Genomic DNA, 12,530 nt, shown 5'->3' on the forward strand with positions numbered 1-12,530 from the left:
TCCCAGCACATGATGGACTATAAATTTAATTACTGCCCGAATTCCTTTGTGACTATTGCAATATTTCCTTTTTGCTGTATGACAAAGTGTTTTAATGTAATAATGCAATGCCCTTTCAACAATACAATGGTATGATCCTTGTACATTTTTTAAAAAAAAAAACCTTAATACCTGCCCTTTTGTTTTATCATGGCTAAAAAGTGTATTAGCATCTTTAACTGCCAGAAAATCTGATCCGAATCAATGGAGCATTTGGGGCTGTACCATACCATTTCCTACTATATCAAACAACACATATTAGCTTTAGCCTTTTATATGTCCTTCAGCACAGATGTCCTTCAACACAGATTTTTTTTTTAAAAAAAAAAACAAAGAGTAGATTAAAATTGAGACTTTTAATTTTGGAAAAGTTTCACTATACTCAATTTTTCACCAGTTCCCCCTGTTGCCTATAGGACTGCTGAGCTAATGAGCATGACTACCAAAGTTTCTAAGCACCTGCCTTTAAAGTAGTTATGTATTTTAATATCAAAGACAGATAATATGTCCTAATGTAACTTCTCTCATTACCATAATTCTAAAATGAATTTAACAACAACTAGAAAACACAGTGGGTAACCATGTTCACATAGTTACTCAATATGTATCAGTCTGGATGACCTTAGAGGGGAAACGTATATTCAATTCTATTGCATGCACAGCGGCGTAGCGTGAGTTGTCAGCACCCGGGGCAAGGCAAGTAATTTGAGCCCCCTAACCCGGGGCAAGGCAAGTAATTTGCGCCCCCCCCTAACCCCTAACCTGCCGATCTGAGGCGAGTTGCCGCTGGCGCTGCCGCCCAAACCACGCTGCTTGCCCGGAGGAGGAGGGGGGCAGAGAGGCGAGGAAAATGCAACATGGCCCAGCAGCTGCAGCAGCAGCGGCGGAGGCGGGGCTGTGAGGAGGGGCTGGCTGGCGCGTCCTCCGCGGCCCTGACACGCGGGGCTGAGAGCCGCTGCCTGCCGGACGCCTTCAGCCCGGACGCGCGCACAGCTCGTCGGTTCCGTGAGACATGGGGCTCTGCTACAGCCTACGCCGGAGGCTCTTCGGCGACTCCGGAGGCAGCGAGCGCGCCCCCCCAGATGTTGCGCCCGGTGCGACCGGCCCCCCTGGCACCCCCACGCTACGCCACTGTGCATGCAACAGCATTGCTCACCAACTTGTGGACAAAATCAGTCTGACATGCATAGGGCTAGTTTGGATATAACCATAACCATAATTTAGTGCTATGGGAACAAGCCTCCTTGAGCCTTGTGTGCAATCTCACCCTCTTCATCATGGTGATGAGGAACAGAATGATGTCTGTTTTCTGGTTTAAATTAACAACAGTTACACACAATCTCTGGTCAGTGTGAACTACATGATTTATTAAAGCAAGCCAAAGACAAATTATGGTTTCTGATCTGGGCTTGGTTCAATAAGCAATAGTATAAGCTAACTGTTGTTTCTATTTTGGTGTCCACATCAGGACACAGTGTGCCTCCCCACTGTAGTGTACATATTTTGCTGAAGACGCAGCAATTTTGTTTGCTGTATGAAGTGTTGAGCTGTCTTTTACATACAACATTAGAGTCTAGAGTCAAAAAATGTATCAGAATTCTAAAGCATATTTATTTTTTTGACAAGATTCTCATGCATTTTCAATGGATTGATTTATAGAATATTTGATTTATAGCTGACATAAGAAGAAGATATATATTTCACAATGCCCATTTTTCATTTTAATGATGACCTTGTAGAAGAGAAAGTTATGTTTGTATTTTGTTTCAAATCCACAAGTTGTTTTTTTGTAAACTCACCAGTAGTTTGACTCTACCTCAGTTGTCTCTGTTGGTTTGCAAGCCCCCTCCACAGAGGCTGGCCCCTCTCACTGTCCTCGGAGCTTGCTTACTGGTAACCTCCTCTGGCTGACATCCAGACAGACCAGGGAGATTTTGATAGGCGACATTTTCCCAAGCGTGGGGAAATGCACACCCCCTCCTGCTTCCGCAGGGGAAAGAAAAGTAGTCAGAAATCTATTTACATGATGTTTATTTCTGACATTACAGCACTACAGAAAAACACATCCCTTCAGTTCAGTTCTTCCAGCACGTCTGACAAACTTCCTGTACATGCGCACACGGAAGGTTTCAAATTACACACTTCACAGAGACTTTTCCAGCCTGTGAACATTCCTGGGAAATTCTTCTTTCCCACAGATAGGCGCATCATGTGATGTCAACAATCTGGCTGTCTGCAGCTGCGATGTTTCCATATACTGACAGTCTCTTCCATTGTCTCTCAAGACAGACAGATGCCAACAATTTTTGTTTTTTGAAGAAACCTTTGTTTATCATTTATTCAGAACTATAAGCCTCATACCCAGCACTGCTTGGTAATTCTAAGAAACCAAAAAATCAGTGCAGTTTTGAAAAATTCAACCTGCCATCTTGATTTAAAAGACAGACAAAATCCTGCTTCTTGATTTGGTTATAATTTTAAGGTGTCCAAATGCATAGTGAACAGATCATACACTTTCCAAAATGTATAGTAGATAACATGAAAAGGTACAGGTCACTATAATAAGTAGAGCAATTATTTCTCTTCTCAGTGCCACAAGTGCTACTACACTAATATGACACTGCTATACCTTTGGGCTTCATTGAAACAAAATTCAGTACTTAAATCATATCAATAGGACAGAGCTAATTGCACGTTCAGCTGTCTGAAATCAGCAGCAAAGGGAGAGGATGTAAATTAGTCACTATCTGCTCTGCTGAGAAGTCCGGTCCACTTCCCTGTAGGGCGGAGTTGCAGACAGACCACGTGGCCTCTCACACACAGCGGGGAGATCCCTTGGCTGTGCCATGGACTCCAGCCAGCAAATCCAGGTGGCAGGGGGCGGGGCGTGGCTTGGCTGATTTAAGCTGCTGCACAGCCGAGGGATCTCCCTTGTTTGTCCGAACCTTGACACGCAAGACCACTCCATCAGGCTTCTCTTCCTCAGTGGCAGCAACCATTCCACTAGGCTGCAGCAGACAAAAGTATGAGAAGCAAGTCCACATTCAGAATTGCTGAGAAGCCTACGGAACCTCCTTTCATCAAAGCCCTTTGTTGTGCCTTTAGCTTGTAAACCTGAGTGCAGGGAATGCATTTTTACTGATCTCGGGTAAGCTGCCCTGGGATGCTTTATCTGGTGAAGAGCAAAGTTCAGTGTTTAAAATAAATTTTAAAATACAAAAAGAAAAAGAAAAAAACAAGGGCACTGAAAAGTGCTTAATGTTGCTTGGAGTGTGCCCTTTACAATCTTATAAGAAGAGAAAATGGTCAGTGTCTGTTCAAGGAAACATATTTGTCATTGTAAAGATATTCCTAGGACCTGAACTTTTTAGGACAGCTGGCAGGCACAGCTACTGTGGCAAGAAAATGATGGCTGAAGGTTAAAGAAGAGATGTGTGTCCTTCCCTCCCACTGAACCACTGAAAGTGTTTGAATTTTGTCAACTTCCTGATGCTCCAGAGCAACCCAATTTAGTGAACCAAGTAAGAGACCTACACCCCATAGGCTGCAACCTAGGATACTTTCTCAGTGCTGCAAGGCATTGTGTTGTCAGTCCCCACCATGCTAATCCAGATCCTACTCTTGACATGAGGGAACCTGTGGGCTTCACTGGATTCCTGGCACAAATGGGTAGCTAATTTAGTTTTTGTTTTGTTTTCTGTAAAAATACTCATTTTAAAGGGCATTATGAACCTTGTCTTTTAAACTGATCCAATTTGTATCTGTCTCTGCGTTTGTTCTACTTTTTTCTGTAGCAATAATTTAGGAGACTGGCCTGGGTGAGATGCATCTGAACCTATCTAACATTGCAGCTAAAACAAAGGAACAGAAAGCAACTCATTTGAAGGATGCATGCTATGAACAAACTCTTCCCTGTTAGTGGACCAGAAAGGAAATAATGCAAGCTGCAGTGGTTAAGAAAGGTTTGATTTACCAGGCTTGGATTTCCAAATAAAGCATCCATTTTGTCAGTCTCTTCCCCTACTTCCCTATTTTGTCCTTGCTATGTTGGTAAATATACTGGAAGTTCTCAATAAAATGCTTCAAGTTTGTAACCTGGAGAAACACACACTCAAACCCAAGCCACTATGGTCTTTAAGGACCAGAACTTTAAGGTTTCAGCCAATGTTGTGATAATTTTTTGTTTAAAAAGAGGGGTCTTCTGCTTGTAAAGGAGATGTGACTGCTTAACTCAAAGATTTTCAACCTTTCTGAGTCCACGGTTCCCTTGACCAAATGCATTCTTTATTTGGCTCCCTTGTGGGGCTTAGGAGCCAAGTTATGTCACCCCTTGCCTGCAGAGCTGGCAGCCCCTCACCACTTTTCAAACACCCTCCCAAGTGGAGTAGTCACTCAGCCTCTTCTCCTCTCCTCTTTCCTTGGGAACCATCCAGGTAGCAGCTGCCACAGCTGCCTCTGGTCCCTGAGCCTCCTCACTCCACCCCACAGGAGCCTGGGAAGAGGGTGCTCCCAGCCTTAGCACCCTGATGGGAGACTGCCCAAGGGTGAATGTGAGGCCACCATCTTACTCACATTGGGAGGCAGCAGTGGTAGTAGTGGGTGCTGCCAGGCCTGCATGGCGAAAAGGCTCCCCTTTGGCACCAGGCACTCAGCTACCAGGCAGGCACTGCAAACAGCAAGCACAAGAAAGGCCAGCACAGCCCCTGCCTGCCCAGCCTCCCACTTGTCTGTCCATTCCCAACAGCAAAGGCTGGTGGACTGTCTGGCTGGGCTCCCTCATGCACTTGCTTGCTTACTCTGACACCGCCTAAGTTCCTAGCAAACAGCACCATTAGCCTGGGGAGTTGTAGCCAGGACTGCTGCAACAAAGGCACACAAGCCTTTGGGAGGCAGAGACGCAAGAGGGCATCAGAGAAGCGAGGCAAGGAAAGAGGGACAGAGGCCAGATTTGCCTGCAGCATCCCTGACCATCCTTCAATGCAACCCTAGGTGTCACAGCACAATGGCTTAACCCATTGAATAGCACACAGAAAACGATTTTGATGGGTCAGATGAAAGGTATTCTTGCAAAATAATAATAATTAAAAAAAAGACAGCAAGCCAAGCATATGATAGTATATCGACCTACATGATATAAGAAAGAGAAAAGCAGAAAGATAAAGGGGTAGAGGGACTCTTTTCCCCTCTCACCTTTTTATACATTTGGAGAGGGAGGGGGGAAATGCATCCTGCTATGAAGAAAATAGAAAACATTTGAGAGAAGGGGTAGTTGGTTCTGACAAATCAAAGAGTAGATGAAGCTGCTATGTTGCAAAGACAAGAGAAACCCACTGTTTCAGGAAGTAACTTAGGAACAAAGAATAGCACAAATCTTTTTGAAGAACTGATGGGAATATTGTATACAATACAATGCAATGCAGTGTGTGAGATAACAGTACAAGTATAAGCCAACTGCTTTTTAGAACATAGTTTTATAGAATCGTAGATGTAATGGGTATGAGTTACTGGTGCGTAAACTGGTGCCTTTCTCGGCTAATTTGCCTTGTTAAACCTTTCTGACTGCACAGCCCTTTCTCATCGTGGCTGCCTCAGTCGCTGGCAGAATCCGTCAGTGGGCGTTTCTTGAACCTCTTCCAACATAAAAGTTGTTTGACACCCAGTCTCCTCCTCCTCTCACTGCGCGGGAGTCTTCTGCGCAGGGAAGGCGTGGGTAGCGGAGGACCTGGGCTCTCCTCACTGGTGTCCAGTGAAGAGTCCTGGAGCCCTCTCTCCAATTCCCCCATCTGCCCCCCTTTTTCCCTGGTGTTGCGCTGATTAACTTCCCCCTCTACTGAGCTGTTTCTCCCCCTGCTGCTGGGTCCTTCGCCAGCATCATCTGGGAGCCTCCCCTTCGCCTCTCGCTCCGATGTCAGTTCCCTGACAGTATAATTGTAGTGTTGGGAGAAAACTCATGGGTCAATGCAGGAATCACAGCTAAAGAATCCCTGACAGATAGCCATCCAGCCTCTCTGTTTAGAAACCTCAAATGGAGAATTTATCGCCTTCTGAAGGCATTGACATAAACTAGTCATTCAAGAGGTCATTGATATATATATACTAGTTAGTTTGCTATTACATAAACCATGAAGCCCTATCCATGGATACTTGGGTACTGGACCCCCATAGACTATGCATTACTGGCAGGATCTGGATTTTGGTTACAATGTATATTGGTCTTCAAAACATGACTTTGTTTTAATACGTTGCAAGCATGAGCGTAATGGCTTTGAGTTCTTTGAGACTTTCTCTTTGTACATTTGTGGCTGATGAAACTTGGACAATGTTCTGTTATTGACTCTTTTTATCAATAAATACAGATATAAGAATGAAAACATTTACTGAATGCATAACATGCACATAAGGTGAAATTATTCCAAATATTGACATTAACAAAGGTGGAAATAGGGAAGTACCCAAAATATATCAACTGAGCCCACTCCTTCAAACTTGGATGCTTCTCATATCCTTTCGCAAGTAAAAATGTTTCATTCAGAAGCAGGTGCCAATGGACAATTAAAAGTTCAATGCATTGCTACCATGGAAATAAAATTAGAAATATTTGCAAACAGAAGCAGCTTTACCACATTCAACTCCAGTTGTAAGATTTGAACCACATTATTATTTCATACAAATAATCTATTAATGAGCCAAACATTTAAAAATAAGAAAGCTCCGGAAGAAATCTGATAAAAGGCTTTAACATGTGACACAATGGAAACCATCAATTGTGTCCATACTTATCAATCTGACCTTTACTGATACAGAAGATCTTTCATATTTCATGGCATTTTTCTGAGCTAATTATTTCATAAATTGAAATATCAATCATAGAGACTCTCCAGAAGATAGATGAATATAAAGAGACATGTGGCATGATCATCTGTAACACTACTAAAATGGCAATAATCTGTCTAGTGGTGAAATAAATAAAAAACATTTCATACCTTCTGTAATTCTTGTTTTGTTTGCTAATTTTTGAAATGTAAATACCCAACAAAAAATAGCAGGCTACATCTGTCACGAGAACAAACAGCAGGAATGAGAAGAACAGCTTGATAGGAATATGTTCCACAGTAAAATGTCAATTAAATACCTTAAATGTATTGATGTATGTGTACTACAGCCTCATTTTAAACACATATTAAAGAAAATGGCACCTACATGTTTCAGAGAAAAAGAGGTGCATATACTAACGGAGATATATGCATAGAATAATAGAATTTGTTGAGTTTGAAGTGACCATGAGGGTCATTTAGTCCAACCCCTTGCAATGCAGGAAACTTTGCCCAACGTGGGGCTTGAACCCATGACCCTGATATTAATGATCTCATGCATATGCACACAGTAAAGGTAAAGGTAAAGGGAACCCTGACCATTAAGTCTAGACACAGACGACTCTGCGGTTGTGGCGCTCATCTCGCTTTACTGGCCAAGGGAGCTGGCGTACAGCTTCCGGTCATGTGGCCAGCATGACTAAGCCGCTTCTGGCGAACCAGAGCAGTGCACGGAAGCGCCGTTTACCTTCCTGCCAGAGCTGTACCTATTTCTCTACTTGCACTTTGACATGCTTTCGAACTGCTAGGTTGGCAGGAGCTGGGACCGAGTAACAGGAGCTCACCCTGTCACGGCTTCAGCTCCTGTATAGTGTGATACTTTATTTGTAGAAGATGCTTAGAATGCTTGGCTATGAAAGGTGATTGGAGATCCTCTTTAAAGAAGATCTGTGTGGTTTTAGTATTGGATAAATATAGTGTAATGTGCCCCAGATGGTTTTAAAAAAACCACAGTAACCTTTTATAGCATTATTCAGGTCTTGTTTATTTATTCACAATATCCTGCCTTTCTGCCTGACAACAAGTGTCTAAGACATGTTCAGAATAAGTGAAAATAATACATAATAACACAGTAATAAAATCCTTTTGAGGGGGAAATTATGGCAAAAGCTCTCTCCTTGACCTTAGATGTTGCCGATGCTGTTGGCAGTGTTCGTCTTTCAACTTATGTCTTATGTATTCCCTTACGGCATACACAAATCTTCATGCACACAAACATTTTAGTCTATACATGCCTATTGTGGACTGCAACATGGTAAGCTTAGTGCATCCAATTAAAAGGAGCTGCCTGCATGTATAAAATAGCTATCATAGCCAGAGCAAACATTTGATAGAAATTTGAAAGCTACATTTGTAGCCATCATGTGAAAAATAGGATTGTGCAGAACCACCACAACACAGGCAAAAATCCAGTTTTATTTCAAAACCATGTTTCTCCCCCAGAGGAATGACATTTACTTAATACATACTTTTTCACATACTTTCTTGGCAAAATAAGTACCCATTAGAAACCCATTCCAGAATAATTGCATTTTCTAGCTTGATAATGATGCACTTTCACAACATCATGGATCACTTAAGCTGAATACAAAATAAAAGTGACTTAATGCAATGAATAGTGTTGCATACAAAGAAATCTGTGCCACTTGATTTCCCAGAAAAAGTAAAACACAAAGCACAATCAGGCTTAGATTTGATGCTCTTGAATCTTAAAAGAACTTAAGGTGGAACTATATATATTTGATGGATCCTTAATTATGTCTGCGCTGAATAGTGCTTACAGAAAGTAAGGCTTAACTGATTTCCCTCTTAGTTGTCCATGACATTGATTAAAACAAGACCAGGGAGAGCAGTAGAATACACTTACCTCATAAATTCAACTTCATGTCAAACATAGGCAACTATAGCCATGTAAAGTATTCCTTGTTATGAATAGATTTCAATGACAATAAAGTTCAGAAATACTAAAGAAGCTAGCCATAGTTAGGCATGGTCACCCACCTACAGTGGTGCCTCGCAAGACGAAATTAATTCGTTCCGCAAGTTTTTTCTTCTTGCGAGTTTTTCGTCTTGCGATGCACGGTTTCCCATAGGAATGCATTGGAAATCAATTAATGCATTCCTAGGGAAACCGCCTTCAGACCAGGTCCGGGGACAAGGGCTTTTCTTCCCACCCCCAGCATTTTAAAAAACCCCGGGACAGCGGAGGACTTCTCCGCTGTCTGGGCGATCTTAAAATGCTGGCGGGCGGCATTTTAAAATCGCCCTGGACAGCGGAGGACTTCTCCGCTGTCCAGGGCGATTTAAAAGCCCCTGGGAAGGCAGGCAGGGGGGACAAAGACTTTCGCCCCCCGCCCGCCTTCAGAAGGTGTTCCCGCCCCCCCCCTGCCCCGCTTCGGAACAGTGTTCCGAAGTGGGGCGGCTGGGGCAGGTGTTCCCGCCCCCCCGCCCCGCTTCGGAAGAGCGTTCTGAAGTGGGGCGGCTGGGGCAGGTGTTCCCGCCCCCCGCCCCGCTTCGGAACAGCGTTACGAAGCGGGGCAGCTGGGGCAGGTGTTCGCTGCCGACCCCCAGCATTTTAAAATCTCCCCGTGTCCCCCGGGACAGGGGGAGATTTTAAAATGCTGGGGGTCGGCAGCGAACACTTCGCTCCCGCCCGCCAGCATTTTAAGATCGCCCGGGGCAGGTGGGGGGGAAGGCAGGCGGGGGGGGGAGCAAAGACTTTTGCCCCCCGTCGGCCTTCAGAAGAGGTCCTCTTCTGAAGGCCGGCTGTGGGCGAAAGTCTTTGCTCCCGACCGCCAGCATTTCCCTATGGGCTTTCGTCTTGCGATGCAAGCCCATAGGGAAATTCGTCTTGCGAAGCGCCTCCAAAACAGAAAACCCTTTCATCTTGCGGGTTTTCTGTCTTGCGAGGCATTCGTCTTGCGGGGTACCACTGTAATTATAATCATATGTCCACAATATGTACCTGACAAACAGAGGGAGGGAGAGAGGAGGAGGTTGTGAGAAGAGGAGAAATGATTAAATAGTAACCAGAAATCTGTCTTCCCTTACTCTGCCCCACAGGTGAGCCAAGAAATTAGCGTGCACATTTTGCTAGGAAGGGCTCTGCAACCCAGACATCATGGCAAGGAGGATTGGCCCCATGGTGTGGAATAGACAAATCTTATATTCTGTTTGTCTGTCTCTCCAGTGAAGCATATTGGTTTGTTAATGGAAGAAGAAGTTGTCCCATTCACTTACTTGTTCCTGTGCGCTGTTCCTCTGGAAAAGGAACTGCTGCGGACTGGACCCAATACACCCAATCAAACCACCAAGTAAGAGAGAGTGAGTTGAAAGAGGTGAAAGCTGCCCTTTCATTCAGGTCTTAAACCTATTTGCCCATGTTCAGGGAATAAGTCATTCTAGATCACATATAACAGTATGGGGGACCTAGCTCTTTAGTGGAACCTTCTTTCTCCCTAGTCTACCAGGGATTAGGCTGGTGTTGGTCTGGTGGAGCTACTTCAGAAAGAAGGATGTTAAAACCATACACAGAAAAATATTCTTGTTTTACGTTGTTTTTAATGCTGAATTTAAATTGTTGTAACCTTCCTTAGGACCTTAGTTAATTAATTATAGAGATAGAGGAATCTATGCCTGCATTCTAAGTGAGAAAATGTAGGAAGAGAGGGAAATGTGCATGAGTGTGCCAGTTCTTCCGCCTACCTTGCCACACTTAATGTGTTTCACGGTGCCTGTCTGCAGGGTTTCAAACCTCAAATTGTAAACATATTTATCAGCTACAAAAGATTTTTATTCTCAGGTTAATGTGAAAGCCAAAGGACATGCTAAACTTTTAGGCTTCTTTCTACTGGTGGTGCAATCTACTGACCTGCCAGAGAGATATTAGTAGGTCATTGTAAACTTGTGGGGGTGGTTGGCATAGGTCTGGTTTTGAAAATTGTTTATCATGTCAGGTAGGCTAGAGTCACTGAGTGAACCCAGATTTTCCCAGCCAAAGGAAACTGTTTGCCCAGCATAACAACCATGTCAGTTCACAATTCTGTCAGATGATCCTAATAAAATGGTATTCTAATAAAATGGTATTATGCTATGCATTATGCTCTTTCGGATAGGTAAGGTAGGGTAGGGGGAGAGGGAGATAGAGGTGTATTCTCATTGAGAATGTAATATGATTTCTCTTTGGCAATATGACTATGGGGCTGTCATGGTGAGCTCATTAACTTCAGAATTTACCACTGCACCCAGTACCCTCTGTACCAAAATGTAGGACATATTTATCTAAAGGAAATTAGTATCAACTGGGATGTTCTGGTGCTAAATGCATAATTGCTGAAGGGCATTATGTTTATAATTTGTTGAAAATCAATACAAAAATTGTATTTAGAAAAACCAACTAACTTAGGTCTGCACAATTTCTGACCATCATACTCAAATGCAGTTCACCTGTCACATACTCTGACAACCACTAGATAGACCAGGCAGGAAGGAAAAGAACAAGAGGTCCTCCAAGCCCCTGGTGGGATTGGCCACACATGTCTTCTCAATAGTGTTTGATTTGTTTGATCAATGCTGAGCAAAGGAGAATGTGTATGTGTGTGTAGCATAAGAATAGGGCAAGGTTGTTTATTGAATCAGCTCTGATTTAGAATGTGTTTCAGGGTTTCGAACTGCATAGTAACTATTCATGAGCCACAGTTGTTAAAAAGCAACAAGAATAAAATGGATTCCCTGCTATCATTTAATATTTGTGATGCTTCATAAGACTATGATATTATGTATTAATAATCAATCATAATTAATCTTCTACATCCCCCTCTCCCTCCACAAAAACATACAAATATATTTTCAGCAGCAGTATTAATTAAGCAATATTTCTTTCCCTATCACCAGCTTTCAAATCAATTAATTCAGAACTGCTTCATTCATTCTTCTATCAGTAGTTCATCCTGCTAAAATTATTAATAGAGTGCATATTCATTCTTCTCCTCCCCACATTAAAGAGACCCCCCCCCCGGCAATATTATTAAATCTCAAGTGTTAAGAAAGCAAACAGATGATCTGCTATAATATGAATGTCTAGCAAACAGGTAAGAAACCATGGAAAAGGATGACAACATATTAAATAAGGCCAGACTTCACTTTACCTAAGACACATGTGCCAATGAAGTCAAACAGTATGTAGTATCAGAAATGAAGTTCTTCAGTTTTGAGAACTGTGTGGAAGAGCAGCAGATGGCTACAAAATTGAGGCAATGTAAATTAGACTCCTTACTCACGGGGGGGGGGGCTTTCACTATGCCACAGATGCTGTTGGACAATTGCTTACATCATCGCTGACCATTGTCCATGCTGGCTGGACCTGATGACACTTACAATCAAACAGCATCTGGAGGGCCACAGGTTCCTGATCTCTGGATTATGCTGATGATTTTCACACTCCCTAGAGCTTCAGTGGCAAGTTTGGGGAATATTTTGGATAGTGGAGGAAATATAATCATTTAATGTGGTAGCCAAAATCCTTGCAAGTGAAAGAACTGAGAAACCCCAACTAAATCCACAGCTTCGGGATATGGGGCTGGGAACCAAGCTAATCATTAACATTTTTGTAGGTTACCC

General features: G+C 43.1%; 1 protein-coding gene across 3 annotated transcripts in view; it reads right to left on the minus strand.

The window, feature by feature from the left end:
• The window catches only part of NCAM2 (neural cell adhesion molecule 2), a 198,116-nt gene that overhangs the window by 125,611 nt on the left and 59,975 nt on the right, over window positions 1-12,530 (minus strand). The gene's annotated exons all lie outside the window — the stretch shown is intronic.

The sequence above is a fragment of the Podarcis liolepis genome (genome assembly GCF_965112155.1).
Source record: "Podarcis liolepis genome assembly, chromosome: 4".
NCBI classification, from domain to species: Eukaryota; Metazoa; Chordata; class Lepidosauria; order Squamata; family Lacertidae; genus Podarcis; species Podarcis liolepis.